Here is a 20,210-nt window from a genome sequence, read left to right as displayed (position 1 = left end):
ATTCTTTCTGCTTGTTCATGTCCCACCAAACCTATTTCCACATACCTCGACTCCATCCTATCCCCCCCCTAGCCAAATCCCTCCCTACCTATGTCCAAGACACCTCACACGCTCTTCGTCTCCTTCATGACTTCCGTTTTCCAGGCCCCCACTCCCTCATCTTCACCATGGATGTCCAGTCACTCCACACCTCCATCCCCCACCAGGAAGGTCTTAAAGCCCCCCGTTTCTTACTCGACTGCAGAACCAACCAATCCCCGTCTACTAATACTCTCCTCAGCCTAGCGGAGCTGATCCTTGCCCTCAACAACTTTTCCTTTGACTCCTCCCATTTCCTCCAAATACAATCCTTGTTCGAGGCAAACAGTGGCCCTATCCCCGAACTATACCTCCGCTACATTGATGACTGCATTGGTGCTACCTCCTGCACCCATGCAGAACTCACCGACTTCATCCTTCACCACTAACTTCCATCCGGCACTCAAATTCACCTGGATCATTTCCGACATTTCCCTACCGTTTCTAGACCTCACCATCTCCATCGCAGGTGATAGACTACTGATCAACATCCACTACAAACCCACTGACTCCCATGGCTATCTGGACCACACTTCTTCCCACACTGCTTCCTGTAAGGACTCTATCCCCTACTCCCAATTCCTCCGTCTACGCCGCATCTGCACCCAGGATGAGGTGTTCCACATCAGGCCATCAGAGATGTCCTCATTCTTTAGGGAACAGGGGTTCCCCTCTTTGACTATAGATGAGGCTCTCACCAGGGTCTCTTCTATACCCCGTAGCTCTACTCTCACTCCCCATTGTCCTCACCTTCCACCCTATCAACTGTCACATACAACATATATTCCTCCGACATTTTTGCCACCTCCTTAAAAGAGCAAAACAGAAAGAACGCAGAACACTAGGCAGCCATCGTCAGCACCCCCTGCTGCTACCAAATGTCAGCACTCACATTGTATTCCTGATTCAGCAACCGCTCTGACTTGTATTTACAGGTTTATGTCTTGTTTGCTCTGTCTTTCTACCACACTCATTAATCTAATAGCCACACAGATCCGTACACATCTTAAATGTTGGCAAATTTCTTTGCACGAAGACCAATTACAAGGGAACTTCCTTCATAATTCTAGAGACCAGCAACTGTCAAGGATATTTTTTCTTCAACATCCCCTTGATACTGTTTCAGCCATTGCGCTCCTCCAGCAGCTGGCTGCTCCAGATTCCAGCAACTGCAGTCTCTTACATCTCTGTCAACATCAGAAACAACTCAGTCATCCTGCTCTCAACCTCAGTGTTTTTCTCTTTGCCCCATCAATCCCTCCTCCAGCCACTCTGCTATTTTCACTTAGTCCTCAGTTCCGACAAACGCTTCTAACATGAAATGTTGCTATCGTTCCACTTTCCTGACATGCTGAATATTTGCTAAATTTGTTTCTAAGTGCAGTTGTGTTCCATACATGAATATGTACATTAGATACCTGTTATCCTCTATCCTCAATCAAACCTTGCCAGCACAAGATCACAAGCTAGCTTTGTGCTTAACTATATAAAAATTGATTTTCTTTATTTAGTACAATGATTTCCTCTAACCTTTGGGGAGCGATATCTCTAGGTTTTTTTAACTACAATCCAGATAAAGATTGTCAGTGCTCCAATTGCCTCCATGTTCAGGCCCCATGAATGATACTTGGGATAAGGCTGAGGGGCAATACTTTAAAGATGCTCTCTCATGTGTATCAAGTGCATGACAACTGTTCATTCACTCTGACAGATAAAGAAATATTCTACTGAATCGAAGTTCTCAATATGATATGGAACAGTACAGCACAGGAATAGGCCCTTCAACCCACAATGTCTGTGCCGATCATGTCGACATAAGCTAATCTTTGATAGCTTGTTACTTTCCACATCCATTGTACTTTGAGTCAGTTATACCACAGAAACTCTATGTCAGTGCTAACTACTCGGCACACATTTACTCACATCCCAATTTTATTCTCTCCACATTTTCATTAACTTTCCCAGATTCTAACACTTCCCTACACACTAGTGAGTAATTAATCTACCAACCCAAACATATTTGCCCCATTAAAGGAAGGATGTGGAGACTTGGGAGGACATGCAGAAGTTTAGCAGAATGTGGCCTGGACCAGAGGGGATTATTAGCAATAATAGACAATAGGTGCAGGAGTAGGCCATTCGGCCCTTCGAGCCAGCACCGCCTTCAATGTGATCATGGCTGATCATCCACAATCAGTACCCCGTTCCTGCCTACTCCCCATATCCGCTGACTCCGCTATCTTTAAGAGCCCTCTCTCTTGAAAGTACCCAGAGAACCGGCCTCCACTGAGGCAGAGAATTCCACAGACTCACAACTCTCTGTGAAAAAGTGTTTCCTCATCTCCGTTCTAAATGGCCTACTCCTTATTCTTATAAGAGGAGGTTGACCAAACAGATTGTTTTCTCTGGAGCATCGGAGGCTGAGGGGAAACCTGATAGAAGTATATAAAATTATGAGGCGTGGATACACTAAACAGTCAGCAGCCATGATCCCCTGAAGGATATGTCAAAGACTAGAGGGCATACCTTTAAGGTGAGTGTAGATTAGTCTGTCTTTACTATATCTATCATTACACAGATTATGCATGCTACACATTCCTTATGTAGTCCAGTCCAGATCTTCATCCCTACCCTGAACTGCTAGTCCTGTTAAGATAGCGCGTCACTGTCTGACAGCAGAATTGATGCAGACCACGGGGATGAAAGCATGTAATGTTCCCTCCGCTTGTACTGCAATAAAGATTGTGAGTTATAACCTCTATGTGTGCGTCCCATCATTCAACATGGTGCCAGAAGTGGGATCTTTCCATCACTTGTTTGGCACTCCTGACAGCACGTTCAGCCAGCCCGTTTGACTGTGGGTATTTGGGGCTGCTGGTGATATGACGAAAATCCCAGCGCATAGCAAAGTCTTTGAAGTACTGGCTGGTAAATTGACTGCCATTATTAGACAGTAGTCGATTCACAGGGAGACGGTGCAAACTCCAGTGTCAGAGGCCTAGATTGAATCCAGGTGACCAATGTTGTAAATCAGCAGCTCCACAAGTCTTCATCGTTTCCCCCGTCAGATTATGTCAATTCTTTGCCCCCCAAATGCATGGTTTGCATCGATTTTTATTCCATGCTATTAAAAAATAAACAAAATGATCCTGTCCCAGTTCACAGAGAAGTGTGTAGCGGCAAGCAATGTGACAAAAAGATGAAGTGCAGCGTAGTGGCCGAGAGGTGGGAGGAAGCATGAAATGAATGCCGTTTGTACCACTCTTTTTGGATAGTGATACTAACTAGTTGCAGCACAGGGATTAGAATGCATCGACTCTGATACTACTCAATTTTGCTTCATATCAAGAGGCTTTGGGTTCAAGCTTGACCAGGATGACATATATGAAGGAACATTACACTGCAGCAAGATGTGTCCCTGGGAGTACACACCATCACGAATCCCTGGCTGTCTTCTCAAATAGATGAAAAACCCATAGCACTGTTGCAAAGAACAGGGGCATTAGCAGGCGACAAAGTGTCGGAGTAACTCAGCGGGTTATGCTGCCTAACCCGCTAACTTACTCCAGTACTTTGTGAAAACCAGCATCTGCAGATCCTTGTTTCAGCATTACCTAGATTCTTGTTCCCTCACTCAAGATCATCGAAACAGATGACCAGAATATTAAGTCATGCTGTTATTGTGAGCCTGGGAATGTAGTGTACATATCATTTATTACTTCCTAAAAAATGTCTATACTCAATGCCAAATGCTACAAAAAAACCCACATAAACATTATTTAAACATACTAAAAATAAAATAGATAAAAAGGCAAACAGACTGTAGGCGGAGGCAGCTGTCAACAGCGCCGCCAGATGTGTGAGGGTGTACTTGGGGTGGTGGCTGAGGGAGTGCAGGGGCAAACTGGCACTTGTCACCGTAGCGGCCCATCGGGGAGCAGGTTCCTCTGCAGTTGGAGCGGGGTTGGGTTGGAGTTGGCGCTGGCTGTGGGTATATGGGTTCTCCGTGCTGATGCCGGTGTGCCGTCCGCCCGGACATCTCTGGCCGCCCCCCGGGCGGGGATGGGACTCTTGAGTGGAGGGGGGGAGGGGAACCGGGGATTGTCCAGGCTGTGGATGAGAACCGGTCCAGTCTCCCCCTCTTCCCGATTCCCCTACTCTGGACAAGAGACTCTGTGCATCTACCCAATCTATTCCTCTCATGATTTTATAAACCTTTAAGATCATACCTCATCATCCTGCGCTCCATGGAATAGAGACCCAGTCTACTCAACCTCTCCCTATAGCCCACACTCTCGCGGCCTGGCAGCATCCTTGTAAATCTTTTCTGAACCCTTTCAAGCTTGACAATATCTTTCCTATAACATGGAGCCCAGAACTGAACACAATATTCTAAATGTGCTCTCACCAACGTCTTATACAACTGCAACATGACCTCCCAACTTCTCTACTCAACACTCTGACTGTTGAGGCAGGTTATGGTAAGTTCATCTTTCTGCATGGCTTCTTGTACTTCGATAGATGAGTTGAGCGACGCAAATAAATTAGTGACTTGCTTGAATGTCCCCTGTCCTTAAAATGGGCAGCACAGAGCAGGCTAAAGGAATGACGAGGAGAAGGAGTTGAGTGAATCCATGAGAACCTTAGTTTAAAACCTTGACCTGCTCAAGATGATGACCAAGAAGTAACAGTTACCAAAAAATCTGCAACACCACTTGCTAGCCATCTCATTTCTTGCATTATGGATTGGAAGCTTAATTTCTTTACATGTTTTATTCCTTATTCCTTGGGTAAAACATGATGTTTGGAAAGTTAAGCCCGTCCCACTTAAATGATTTTTTCGGCGATTAAAGGCGACTAGGCTGCCGCCCACATGGTCACGGGGTGACGCCTGTATGGTCGTGAGTAGTCTCCTCAAGTCGCCTAAAGAGCCGTAACATTTTTCTGATCGCCGCTGGATTTTGAAATGTTCAAAACTTTTCGGCAACTGTGGGCTTGACGTAGCTTGTCTTCTACTGTGGTAAGTTGTCGCCAGGATGCCGCAGGTTGTTGGCAAGTGACGTTGGTTGTCGCCGGGTGCTGACTTCGGTGAATTCCATTGGTGACTACTTACTTCAACCTACGTCAACCGGCGGCAGGTAATGGCGACTGAGTTGTCATCAGTTGTCGCCCACAGGGTCGTTGTCGTGGGTGGACGTAGGTTGACTTTGGTTGTCATAGGGTGTCGCCTGTGTGGTTGTAGGATGTTGTAGGTGGACGTCTTAATGGATTGTCGGTAGCTTGCCGTAGCTTGACGTCGACTAGGTGGTAGGTTGTAGGGGAGGTCCAGTCGTCGTTTTTTTGGCAACCTGCTACGACTGTGACAGTCGCCGGCAGTCGGCAAAAAATTTGCTTAAGTGGGACAGGCCCTTTAGAAATATCACATGCTGCCCCTGTTGATAGTCTCTGGAATGATGAAGGGAGTTTCCTTATAATTACTCTATTTGGGCAAATAAAACAACTAACATTTAAGACAAAGGTTGCTCATGTCAACGTGCACATAATACCGTATATTGTTAATTGCATAATAACTCACTCCCAAAATTATGGGTTTAGAATAGCAAGAGCAGACAGTTCAATAAACACAAAGGATATGAGAAGCATGTTAATTGCAATTGGGACATGCAGCTCCCTTGATAGCAACAGGATTACAACCGCGTCTATCCCCAGTGAATTATATTTTGTTGTTTGTCAAATACAATGATTTGCTTTAGTCAGTCACACAAAAATCTTTGCCATGCAGATGAAGAGAAAACATGTTGATAGTTTAAGCACTCTTTGCTCTTCAAGTTGCATCCTCGCTACTAAGTCTTTTCCCCAGTATTGATAGTTGTTTTACTATAGGAAGAAGCTATGTAAGCAACTACAACAAAATAAGAAGAAAACAAAAAGATGCTTCAAAGACAAAGCCAGTCAGCAATAGACACAAGGAACTGGAGATGCTGGCTGACAGAAATAGACACAAAGTGCTGGAGTAACTCAGCGGATCAGGCAGGAAAAACGGTCCTAAGGTGGCAGAGTGTCTCAGCTGGTAAAGCTGCTGCCTTACATTGCCAGAGTCCCGGACTTCATCCTGACCATAAGTGTGGTCTTCGTAGAGCTTACACGTTCTCTCTGTGACCACATGGATTTCCTCCGGGTGTTTTGGTTTCCTCATGCATACCAAAGACACACGGGTTTGTTGGTTGATTACCATGGTAAAATTGCCCCTAGTTTGTAGGTAGTGGATGATAAAGTGAGATAACATAGAACTAGTGTGAACGGGAGATCGATGGCTGGCATGATCTCGGTGGGCCAATGGTCCCGTTTCTATCCTGAATCTTTAAACTCTAAACGGACGTGAAGTGTCACTTGTTCATGGCCTCCAGAGATGTTCCCCGACCCGCCGAGTTACTCCAGCACTGCCTGCCTTTTTCAGTCACCCATTGTGCAGGCAAGGATACTTGCATCATGTAAATAAACCATGCAAGTAAGGAAGATGGATGCATTGAGACTTAAAGATTGACTTAAAAATATTTATAAACCAATTCATTTTGCTCAAAATACTCCAATATTGTAGAGAAAGTTTCCAAGATAAATTAATTCAGTTCTGCCTATTTAGTTAATTTTTTAATTGAACATATTGCTACCCAGTTGCACACATACTTTTTCCTGTGGGAAAGCTTTTGTAAAGTCCAAGGTCACCACTTCTAGATGATATGGCTAAAATAGAAATCAGGGAAACCATTTCTATTCTGATCTAATGTTGGCTCATCTCCTCCAAATCTTGAGCATAAAATAACTCTGTAGTAACAAAAAATTAAATTTCCAAACACTACCAAATTGTTGGCAATTTGAGATCTCCCAACTTACCCCACTAGAATCCACTGAGATTGCGCAAACATATTTCACATAAGACCCCTGCAGGTGGAATAGAAAAAAGATCTTTATCAAATAAGCAAAGGAAATTTGAGGCCGGTAAACAGAACTGGTGGCAGTCTTTGGAAGTCTAGGAATGCCTGTGTTGTGCAATGTTGGGAATGAAAGCAGCATTTTGTTTCCTGGAGAATTTAAATTGTGTTTTACATAAACTGCAACAATGGATGCATCCATTTGGGCGACATGATGGTGCAGCAGTAGAGTTGCTAGCTTCAGCGCCAGAGACACGGGTTCGATTCTGACTACGGGGGCTGTCTGTACGCAGTTTGTGCATTCTCCCTGTGGCTTTCTCCGAGTGCTTCGGTTTCTTCCGCCACTCCAAAGATGTACAGGTTTGTAGGTTAATTGGTTTTGATAAAATTGTCACTAGTGTGTAGTGTGTTACAGTATGGGGATAGCTGGTCTGCACGGCCTCTGTGGGCCGAAGGGCCTGTTTTCACACTATCTCTAAAGTCAAATTTCTAAGTAATTTAAAATTTTCAGTAATTATATGGTAAATGACAGTTAAAGCTCACCCAGCCACTGTATAAGCAAGAGACAAGGCTCAATAGCTACAAAGTACCACTGGTTCTCCTCCCTCTCAGTTCCATCAAACCAATAACCTCAACAATCTCAAACTTGCTATCTGATCTTTACTGGCCCCAGTTCCTGAGCAAATCTCGAGTCATTGTGCCGGCAATCTCAGACCAAGCTTACCGTTGGATCACAATTTTAATGGAAAAGAATGGCAGGGAGCGAAGAAGGCAAATAGAATGAAAAAAATGTAAAATGCTTAATTTGCTTTAATGTTGCCAATTGTTATTAAAAATAAAAGCTTAATTAATTGACTTCTCTTTAAATGTTTTTGAATGCAAAGTATTTGAAATCCTTGACAATTGGCAATGTAGGTGTTCATCTGACAACTCTGCTAAAATTCATCTGGGGGGGGGGGGGGGACCCTTCTACGTTAATTTTCATGATTTATATTATCCATTGCTTAATTTAGTTCTATCATTATATCCATTGTCAAAGATTTTGTTTTCTAAATACAAATATTGTATAAACTTAAAAGTAGGACCTCAAAGGTAATAATCTCTGGATTACTACCAGTGCCACGGGCTAGTCAGAGTAGAAATAGGAGGACATTGCAGATGAATACGTGGCTTGAAAAATGGTGCAAGGGGGAGGGATTCAAATTTCTAGGGCATTGGAATCAGTTCTGGGGGAGGTGGGACCAGTACAAACAGGACAGTCTGCATCTGGGCTGGAATGGAACCAATCTCCTTGGGGATGGGGGGGGGGGTTGCTAGTGCTGTCGGGGAGGATTTAAACTAATGTGGCAGGGGGATGGGTGCAAAAGCAGAGAGGCAGAGGGGTGTAAAATGAGGGTAGAAGCAATAGGTAGTATGGTGAAAAGTAAAAGTGGCAGGCAGACAAATCCAGGGCAAAAATCAAAAAGGGCCACTTTTCAACATAATTGTATAAGGGGTAAGAGTGTTGTAAAAACAAGCCTGAAGGCTTTGTATCTTAATGCAAGGAACATTCGTAATAAGGTGGATGAGTTGAATGTGCAGATAGTTATTAATGAATATGATATAGTTGGGATCATGGAGACAATTGTTCATCCCAGTTTTGCAAAAGAATAAATCAGGGAAGGTAGTGCATTCGTGGATAACAAGGGAAATCAGGGATAGTATCAAAACAAAAGATGAAGCGTACAAATTAGCCAGAAAAAGCAGCCTAGCAGAGGACTGGGAGAAATTCAGAGTCCAGCAGAGGAGGACAAAAGGCTTAATTAGGAAGGGGAAAATAGATTATGAAAGAAAACTAGCTGGGAACATAAAAACTGACTGCAAACGTTTTTATAGATATGTGAAGAGGAAAAGATTAGTTAAAACAAATGTAGGTCCCTTGCAGTCAGAAACAGGCGAATTGATCATGGGGAACAAGGACATGGCAGACCAATTGAACAACTACTTTGGTTCTGTCTTCACTAAGGAAAACATAAATAATCTGCCGGAAATAGCAAGGGACCGGGGGTTAAATGAGATGGAGGAACTGAGTGAAATCCAGGTTAGCCGGGAAGTGGTGTTAGGTAAATTGAATGGATTAAAGGCCGATAAATCCCCAGGGCCAGATAAATTGCATCCCAGAGTACTTAAGGAAGTTGCCGCAGAAATAGTGGATGCATTAGTGATAATTTTTCGAAACTCTTTAGATTCTGGAGTAGTTCCTGAGGACTGGAGGGTAGCTCATGTAACCCCACTTTTTAAAAAGGGAGGGAGAGAGAAAACGGGGAATTACAGGCCAGTTAGTCTAACATCGGTTGTGGGGAAAATTCTGGAGTCAATTATTAAAGATGCGATAGCAGCACATTTGGAAAGTGGTGTAAATCATTAGACAAAGTCAGCATGGATTTATGAAAAGTAAATCATGTCTGACGAATCTTATAGAATTTTTCGAGGATGTAACTAGTAGAGTGGCTAGGGGAGAACCAGTGGATGTGTTATATCTGGACTTTCAGAAGGCTTTCAACAAGGTCCCACATAAGAGATTAGTATACAAACTTAAAGCACACGGTATTGGGGGTTCAGTATTGATGTGGATAGAGAACTGGCTGGGAGACAGGAAGCAAAGAGTAGGAGTAAACAGGTCCTTTTCAGAATGGCAGGCAGTGACTAGTGGGGTACCGCAAGGCTCAGTGCTGGGATCCCAGCTATTTACAATATAAATTAATGATCTGGATGAGGGAATTGAATGCAACATCTCCAAGTTTGCGGATGACACGAAGCTGGGGGGCAGTGTTAGCTGTGAGGAGGATGCTGGGAGGCTGCAAGGTGACTTGGATAGGCTGGGTGAGTGGGCAAATGCATGGCAGATGCAGTATAATGTGGATAAATGTGAGATTATCCACTTTGGTGGCAAAAACAGGAAAGTAGACTATTATCTGAATGGTGGCCGATTAGGAAAAGGGGAGATGCAACAAGACCTGGGTGTCATGGTACACCAGTCAATGAAAGTTGGAATGCAGGTGCAGCAGGCAGTGAAGAAAGCAAATGGTATGTTAGCATTCATAGCAAAAGGATTTGAGTATAAGAGCAGGGAGGTTCTACTGCAGTTGTACAGGGTCTTGGTGAGACCACACCTGGAGTATTGCGTACAGTTTTGGTCTCCTAATCTGAGGAAAGACATTCTTGCCATAGAGGGAGTGCAGAGAAGGTTCATCAGACTGATTCTTGGGATGGCAGGACTTTCATATGAAGAAAGACTGGATAGACTCGGATTGTACACGCTAGAATTTAGAAGATTGATGGGGGATCTTATAGAAACTTACAAAATTCTTAAGGGGTTGGACAGGCTAGATGCAGGAAGATTATTCCCGATGTTGGGGTCCAGAACTAGGGGTCACAGTTTAAGGATAAGAGGGAAGTATTTTAGGACCGAAATGAGAAAATCATTTTTTACACAGTATGGCAGGCAGTATGGTAACCACAAGGGCTCAGTGCTGGGAATCTGTGGAATTCTCTGCCACAGAAGGTATTTGAGGCCAGTCCATTGGCTATATTTAAGAGGGAGTTAGATGTGGCCCTTGTGGCTAAAGGGCTAAAGTATGGAGAGAAGGCAGGGATGGGATACTGAGTTGGAAGATCAGCCATGATCATATCGAATGGCGGTGCAGGCTCGAAGGGCCTACTCCTGCACCTATTTTCTATGTTTCTATGTAATAGTTTTCCAGTCTTCAAAGTATTAGGCTCAGAATTTATTCAAATCACTGTTAATTATTTTTCAATCCCTTTAATCTCTCTAGACCAGCTACACAGGGAAATATTCATGCAGTCCTTTCAACGCTATATAATCAGACAATGCTTCAAATGCATTATCCATTACCCATCTAATCATCAGCCCGTGTCCCCAAATGCTCGGACTACTTATGATCGGAGTGCTATTAGATGAACATCAAATTTGATTACCAACTGAACAGTCAGCAAGAATAGAAACTCTAACTTTGTGGAAAATAATTTAATTGCCTGAAAATCTCAAGATTTTTCTTGTGTTATTGTAGGTATGCACCATCCCAATTTTTGTTGTTGCATTTGCTCTGTATGTGAACATTTCTCTATCAAATCTTTTTCTACTAATTCTGGCTTCTTTTCTGTCCCATAATATTTAGAAACATAAAAAATAGGTGCAGGAGTGGGCCATTCGGCCCTTCAAGCCAGCCATTCAATATGATCATGACTGATCATCCAAAATCAGTACCCAGTTCCTGCTGTTCCCCCCATATCCCTTGATTCCGGTATCCCTAAGAGCTAAATCTAACTCTCTCTAGAAATCATCCAGTGAATTGGCCTCCACTGCCTTCTGCGGCAGAGAATACCACAAATTCACAACGTTCTGGGTGAAAAAATGTATTCTTTAGAACATGATCATGGAAATTATGCAGACATGATCATGCAGGGGTGATGAGGAGGGGGCTGTAATGAACATGTCACATTTTAAAGTTGTTTATTGTAAACTTGCAGATCTATTGAATTCAATTTACCTCCAGAAAACATGGATAACGTTTTGGGTTGGGACTCTTCCTCAGGTGGCAGAAAACTCTTTTCTTTTTAGCACTGCATGGCATTCACTGCCTGGTCCATGTCTTACAGTGAGGGGACCAGCTCAAGAGTCAAGATCATAGAACGGAGCGGGTCAGCAGACGGTGGATAACAGAACAGCGGGCGGTGGAGCTTACTCCTGTGTCAGCGCGAGTAACCTCAATTGGTCCCATGATCGCGAATGCCATGCAGTGTCACCCAGCGCAGCAAGTGAGGTCATGTCCTGCTCCCGGCGGCAGTCGGAATATAAGGATTTGCGGGAAGCGGCTGACATGAGCGAGGCCGGCGAGCGGCAGCCGGGACCGGACAGCAGAGCGCCGTGACAGTGATGAGTTGCTGGCATGATCCCCGACCCCCCCCCTTCTCGACGCTCCTGCCCATGCTGACCCGGGCCAGACTCCTAACACACTCTGAAAGGACTCTTCCCTTCCCCCCCAGCAGCATTGTCCTTTTACAGCCGCTTCCCACTTTACACCCGCTTCCCATTAGCTGCCAGCAATGAGGGATAGACTTGGCTAACCCTCAGTACAGTAACATCATTCTTGATGTTGCTGTACTGAGGGATAGCCAAGTCTATCTTTCTTAGCTATCAACCTAACCCTCGGACTCCAAGACGCAGGTAAATTTTCGTGCCTTATTTTTGGGTAAAAAATAGCATCTTCATTGCCGTGAAATACGGTAATTTCCTCTGCGCCTTCCAAATACTGTGTTCCTTTGATAGATTTCTGACCTAAATGCATGTGGAATTATTTTATTAAATAAAACAAAGATTCACACATGCAAAGCAATAGATGACTAATTACAGAACAAATCTTTACATATAAATTGGAATTAAACTAATTGAGAAGACAAAACTCAAGATATATTCATCATTTGTTCTAGTTACAAGGAAGGTTTCTGAAACATTGAAATGCGAGGAACTGCAGATGCTGGTATATAGAGGAAAAAAAAGACAAAGTACTGGAGTAATCAACAGGTCTAAATAAGGGTCCCGACCCAAAACATCACCTATCCATTTCTCCAGAGATGCTGCCTACCTGCTATGTTACTCCAGCACTTTGTGGCTTTTTCTGAAACCTTGCGATTTTGGTTACCTAGAACTAGTAGAAAGGATCACCACAGTTGACGTCTTGAAAGAGCTTCCTCAGAAATACAGATGTTTTCTTCTCTCAGTTGTGCACTGCTACATTCAAGAGTCAGCCATTTTCACAATGCAAGATCCCGCCAACCACCGTGGCTACAATGTTGCCATATGGGATCACTAATACCACTCTAACCTAAGCAAGAAAGACACAAAGTGCTGGAGTAACTCAGTGGCTCAGGCAGCATCTCTGAAGAACAAGGATAGGTAATGTTTCAGATTAGGACTGATTGCACGGGTTTTTGAGGGGGGGGGGGGGGGGGGGGGGGGGGGGATTTTTTGATAGGCTAAATGAGAGTGTCTTACAAGTTTTTTAATAAAATCCTAAGGCATCCAAGCATTAACATTGTCTCTGTTAAAAAATAGTCAGTTATTAAATGGAATAAACTATAAACAAGGCTTAGAGCACAGAGGCAATGCCCAAAAGATGATAAGCTACAGCTCCAGCTAAACACACCGCTCCATGTCACGCAAGTGCCAGCTCTGCACAACAACATTATGGATCCCTGATTCGGCCATATTCTATTACAGAATATAACCTGATCTCCCTCCAGGCTAACGTTCAGGGGGGATCCAGTCATACAGAGTGCACGGAATGTCATCCAGAAGGTGCACTACTCTCCCTGATCACAGGAGTAGGGCAGAGACTAGGTAGGTTGTAGTATTTGAAAGCCACTTAATATGAATGAAGATCAACACCATAACAAAACCTGATATAATGTAATGCTCACTCCCCCCATCCATTTCTCCCCATCCCACCCCTCCTGCCCCCGCGTCACCCTATTCCCTTCCCCTCCTCCATACACTCACCTCCCTTCCCCTATTTTTCTATTTACTCTTTAGCCCCCCCACTTTCTCCTCTTCCTTTCCATTCCACCCATATCCCTCCTTCCAGATTTACATTTCACTCCCCTCCTAAGGAGAGACCTTGTTCATCACCCTTGTCTTCTTTTCAGTCTTTGTCACTTCTGCCACTCCACCCATCCCCCCCCCCACCCCCCCCCCCCCCCCCCCCTCCCCCCCCCCCCCACCCCCCCCCCCCCCCACCCCCCCCCCCCCCCCCCCCCCCCCCCCCCCCCCCCCCCCCCCCCCCCCCCACGTCAGCTATCCATGTCAACCAGGGATACGGCCTGATCCGCAGAGTTACTCCAGTGCTTTGTGAACCATCATGTTTAGTTTAGTTTAGAGAGACAGTGCAGAAACAGGCCCTTCGGCCCACCGAGTCTGTGCTTACACTTTCCCACACACACTAGGGACAATTTACAATTTTACCAAAGCCTATTAACCTACAAACCTGTACCTCTTTGGAGTGTGGGAGGAAACCGGAAAAAACCCATGCAGGCACGGGGAGAATGTACAAACTCCGTACAGACAACACCCATGGTCAGGATCAAACCCGGGTCTCTGGCGCTGTAAGGCAACAACACTACTGCTGTACCACCGTGTCTCCACCTATCATTTGCCAAGCTTTGTCCCGCCCCCACCTCTCTTTTCCAGCTCTTCCCCCCATCAGTCTGAAGAAAGATCCCAACCAGAAACATTGTCCATTCTCCCCCGAGCTGTTGCCTGACCCGCTGAGCTACTCCAGCATTTTGTGCTTTACTGATATATAAACACTTCTGCGTAGATCATGAATTCAGTTATCGTTACTAAACTATAATCTTTCATTTCAATGGCAAACTGGAACTGACAAACAAAATATTCATAAATACAATATTGTGCAGAGAGATTTTACTTAATCATAATGCTTTTAATGTAGTAACACTGTTTCAAGGGCTTTTACGTGGTCATTACTAAACCCAAACAAAAGTATTCTTTTTATTTTGAACCAAACTGTGAGCCAATATTGTGCTTCAAAATAAAAAACATAAAATGCTAGAAATAGCAGTTCCAGTAGAGAGAAAAATAATTAATATTCCAAGTGCTTGACCTTTCATCAGAACTTGGAAATGTGATAAATCATACATGTTTTGAAGTTGCAGAGACAGGGAATGGGGGAAGGAAATGCGAGTGTCCATGGAGCTGAAATGAGAGTGAATAATAGAAATGGTGGTGTTGCCAGGTTGTTAATCACAGATGATTTATCCAGAGATTTAAGCAGATGGATACCAGTTGAGAACAAACACTAAAACAAAACTGAGGGATGCAAAGCACTGGAAGAACAGGCAGCATCTGTAAAGAAAAATGTTCCAGGTCGATTAGCTTAGGGATACAGCATGGAAACAGGTCTTTGACCCACTAGTCCATGCCAACCACCGATCACCCGTTCACACTAGTTCTATGGTATTCCATTTTTCCATCCACTCCTTACACACTAGTGGCAATTTACCGCGGCCCAATTAACCTGCATGCCCACACATCTTTGGCATATGGGAGGAAACCCGTGAGGTCACAGGGACAACGTGTAAACACCATGCAGACAATCCCGACTGTCTGGCGCCGTGAGGCTTCGGTTACATAAGATAATCAGCCTTTGAGGTTTGTATCAGAACCAGCCAAAGTCTGATGAAATATCAAACTGTAATGTTAACGCAGTATTTACTGCCAGATCAGACATTGCTTGACCTGATGGTAATTTGCAGCAAAATTTGTTGGCTGCATTTCATAATTCCAGCACTGATTTAGTGTCTCGGTCTATCCTCAGTCCTCTCCTTTTATTGCATCTCACCTGTGATAAACAAGCCTTCACCACTCACCAGCTCAACCACACATCATTCTCACTGTCTCAGATATTCATTTGGAGTTTTTCCACTTTCTTTCGCAGCAACCTAAAACGTGATTGATTTCTAACTTTTCCTTTTTTAATACTAGCCTCAATTATTAACCCTAATTGGTTTCGCTTTTCACAAAAGGAGCCTAACCCATTGTGTATTTATGATATTTCCTGGTTTTATGTCACAACTTAGCTTTTCTAACCATATTATGCACTCAAAAAGACAAAGAGCTGGTCCTACTCAGCGGATCGGGCAGCATCCATGGGGAACATGGGCAGGTGATGTTTCGGGTCAGGGCTCTTCTTTCAACTGAAGAAGGACCCAGACGCGAAATGTGACCCATCCATGTTCTCCAGGGATGCTGCCTGACCCGATGAGTTACTCCAGCGCTTTGTGTCTCTTTTGGCAAGTCAGCACCCGCAGTTCCTTGTTGCTACATACTGTACACTCTCCTACACTACGTTAAGATTACTCAACAGCAAATCACCGAAAAGCACAAATCACATATAAAAGAGTTAAAGATCACTTTGGACTTCTGTCGTCATTTCCAAAAACACTGGCCATGCTCCCAAAGCTTTTAAATCACCGTTGGGAGTTTTGACTGAACCCATGCATAACAGCTTTAGAACATACTGCATCTTATTGAGAAACTAGATTTCTCATTTGTCATTCTCAGTAAACTGAAACCAAACTATTAGCAAGGGTGAGAGGTTGACACAAATTAAAAAATAGCTTACTTCTTTCTGATAAATCCATTTTTGGTTGCCTTAATCCAACTTCAAGCCACCACATCAATAATTTTCTTTTGTTAAAATTATAATTTAAAATTTTGCACAGTTGAATCAATGTGTGATATATTTTGCCTTTGACAATATCTAACAAGAGTCTGAATGGAGACTTGACCAAAAATGTGCTCAATGACACGAGTTGTACCCCAATCAGGCCCAACCAAACTTAAACAGTCATCTATTGAGGCCACACAAAATTTAAACCAAAGTGGATCAGAAATTGGATCAAACCCAGGGGGAAAAAATTACAATACACTCATTAATTCACAGTTGCTGTTACATTTGAAACAAAGTTTACAATAATAATGAATGAGAGAAATTATTGAATTTAACCCTTAAGAATATTTTCAATAGATCTGAACACGTTGTTTTTACTGAAGTTATTGAAAATTATCTGCATGCAATATCCAAATAAAACAATATGCAGTATCTAAAATAGTAAAACTAAAATATTCAAAGTTATAGTCAAAAGATGGAAAGATGAAAAGATGGAAAATTGTATCTACCTATTAAAGGTCAGATCATTATCCTTTAATCATAAGTGTTGTCGACCTTAAAGGAATCTGTATCATGTCACACATTGCTTCTAATGTGCACTGAACATGGTTTCCAATTATTAGGGAGCAGGCCACATGAAGCGTGAAAAACAAAACTAATGGTAATCAAATGTGAATAAAGAAAATATTTTACTGGTTGATTAATGGTATAATTTTAGTTATTTGAAACACCGTACAGTAAAATTGACTTTTCTATATTGGGGAAACAAATTAACCGTGATGGCGGATTACACTTGCTAGTGTGGACAAATACGGCGTAGGTGGGTTTCACAATGGGGACTCTGGAGTCCAAGGAGGCAATCAGAAAAAGGCAAAACATATAATAATAATAATAATAATAAGTTTATTTATATAGCACATTTATAGTCAATTTTCATTGACCCCAAAGTGCTTTACATAATTTAAAAATCAGTTCCATACAAAGCATAAAGATGGGTTAACAAAATAATAAAATGCATAAACAGGACACAACATGTAACATAAACATCCACCACAGCATTCATCACTGTGGTGGAAGGCACAAAAAATGTTGGCCGTCCTCCTCCATTCCCCCCCCCGTGGACAAGACCAGAGTCCAGAGTCCAGTCCAGGATCGGTCTTTCCTCACCGGAGACCGCGGCTTCAAGATTGTGTAGGCCGCAGGCCGGCGGTTGAGATATAAAGTCCCCGCCGCAGCCAGAAGCACCGTAGACTGCAGGGTACATAGATGGTAAACTCATTTACAGGATTCCAGGGAGAATGGTTCCAGAATCTAAACAGTCAAATACCGACATGCCCCATTAATTCAAACATGAAAACAAACAATTTAATTGTGATGCCTTTCCCCTCAAAAGGCATACAAACAAAATGACAAAAATGAGATGTTTCTGCAATTATTTTGATTGACTGAACACGTTTTTGGAAATGCAGTGCAGAAGTAGGCACTTTGGCTCACTGAGCCCACACTGATCGCTCATTCACTCTAGCTCTAGGTTATTCCTCCTTCTCATGCACTCCCTGCACACTAGGGAGAGTTTACAGAGGCCAATTAACCTACAAACCCCAACGTCTTTGGGATGTGGGAGGAACCCACAGGGAGAACGTACCAACTCCACATAGACACCACCCGAGCTCAGGATCGAAGTCGGGTCGCTGGTGCTGTGAGGCAGCAGTTCTACCACTGCCTCATTGTGCCACCCTTTAAATTGAGCACAATTTAACTAAACACAGCTGGTCCAGGCAATATCATTGACAGTGCGATAAAGCAGATGCAATTGTCAGACAATCTGAAAATAATCAAAGCAACAATGTTTCTTTGGTTAGATTCGTCTCAGTGAGATTGAGAGTTGCTAATATTAAAAAGTCACTGCGAATAAGTGAATGTAGTTATCTTTTCCGTTACCCTCAAAGAACAGGCAACAATAACAACCTAATGGAAAGCACAGACATGCAGACTGTCAAAAGGTTCCTGCCTGTAAAACTGACATTCACTGTGCACACTGGAAAATGAAATTATTTATAGTTTACCTATACCGCTACGAATCGCATAGTACTATAAATCAAAAGAATACAAATCAAGTTTAATGCACTGAGAAATCAGGATAAACGTTGGCATTAAGAAATATGTAGAGTAATAGCTTCTATAGATATGAAAAAATGTTGAATTAGTTGCCCCAAGTAGCAGTGTAGGAATATTGAGGCACAGGAAACCGTAAATGCTCTAATATTGCAGAAAAATCAAAGTGCTGGAGTAAACCAGCATCTGCAGTTCCTTCCTACACAAAGTGCTAGAGTAACTCAGCGGGTTAAAGCCCTGTCCCACAGTACGAGTTCATTCCAAGAGCTCTCCAGAGTACCGTGGGACGGAGCTTTTAGGCAGCATCTCTGGAGATCATGTTTTGGGTCGGGAACCTTCTTCAGTCTAAAGCAGGATCCTGACCCAAAATGTCACCTGTCAGTATCCTCCAGAGATGTTGCGTAACTTGCTGAATTACTCCAACGCTTTGTGTGTGAATAGGCATGATATCCACTTAAAAAAAATTCATACCAATGCAAATTTACAGACAACGTCCAACAAGGAAGCAGATGACTGAGGACACACGGTAAAACTCTGATAATTCATTAATAAATGGTTTAGAGAAATCTCGTTGTCTCAACATGTCCTCTGACACGCCAGGACCCTAGTTCCTATAGCCCCTTCTGACAGGCCGGGACCCTATGTCCCCAGACCCCCTTGGGGGCCTCGCCAACAGTCTGTCTGTCCCTTCCTTCTTTATTGTTTGTTAATATGTGTTAAATGTATGTTTTTAGTGTTCTTTAGCTTGTTTTATGTGGGGGTGGGGGAGAGGAGGGGAGCGGAGTTGAGGGAAACTTTCTCTAATCTCTTACCTCAACGAAGATGTGATTTTTTTTCCGTATCGTATCTCCGTTCGCACTGCGGCCTCACATCGAGGAGTTGGCGGTCTTTGCTGGAGACTAATTTCGAGAGCTCCACCACGGGAGCCTGCGGATTTTAACATCACAGAGCTCGCGATCCCTGTCCTGGATCGAATTTGAGGTTACAACCGCAGGAGCCTGCGGATTTTAACATCACAGAGCTCGCGATCCCTGGTTAGAGACTGACTTTGGGAGCTCCAAGCCGCAGGAGCTTTAACCGCATAACGCGGGAGATTCGATCACCCCGACGCGGGAGCTTTGACTGCTGACTGCGGATGTTCAACTGCCCTGACTGCGGGAGAATAAAAGAGGAAAACGATTGGCCTTTATTGCCTTCCATCACAGTGAGGAACGTGGGGAATCCACTGTGGTAGATGTTTATGTTAACATTTATGTAGTTGTGTATCTCGTTGCTTTTTATTTAGTATGACTGTATGGTAATTTGAATTTCATTGTACCTTAATTGGCACATGTGACAATAAAACTTGAAATCTTGTCACCTTGAACTCACAGAAAATGTATTAGGTTTTTTTAAAGTTCAGGGCATTGTGTTGTAGTATTAATGGAATAACATCCAATTTTCTGGAAAATCTGTTAGTCTGGCACCAAAGGCACAAGTTTTATTGGGATGCATCACAGCATGGTTTGGGAACAGCTCCATCCAAGACCACATGAAAGTGCAGAGAGTTGTGGACCTAGCCCAGACCATCACGCAAATCCATCTCACTTTAATGGACATCCAGTTAGACCACGCTTTCTCATCATAAGCATAATCAAGGAACAGTCTCACCCCGGCCACTACTCTCTCCCACCTTCTTCCCAGCTGCTGTCAGACAAGTGACCCGTCCTCTCACCAGCTAGACTGCACTCCTGACATCCCAACTACCGTATTGGAGGCCTTTAAACTATCTTCAATTGGATTTGATCTTGCACTAAATGTTATACCCTTTATTCTGTATCTGTAAACTGAGCAGCTTGAT

At 43.5% G+C, this 20,210-nt stretch overlaps 1 protein-coding gene across 1 annotated transcript in view; it reads right to left on the bottom strand.

Annotated features, from left to right (window-relative positions):
- man1a2 (mannosidase, alpha, class 1A, member 2) overlaps positions 1 to 20,210 on the bottom strand; it is a 170,442-nt gene that overhangs the window by 88,831 nt on the left and 61,401 nt on the right. The gene's annotated exons all lie outside the window — the stretch shown is intronic.

Source organism: Leucoraja erinacea, chromosome 13 (assembly GCF_028641065.1).
Source record: "Leucoraja erinacea ecotype New England chromosome 13, Leri_hhj_1, whole genome shotgun sequence".
In the NCBI taxonomy this organism is placed as follows: domain Eukaryota; kingdom Metazoa; phylum Chordata; class Chondrichthyes; order Rajiformes; family Rajidae; genus Leucoraja; species Leucoraja erinaceus.
This window is presented reverse-complemented; position numbering and strand designations above follow the sequence as displayed.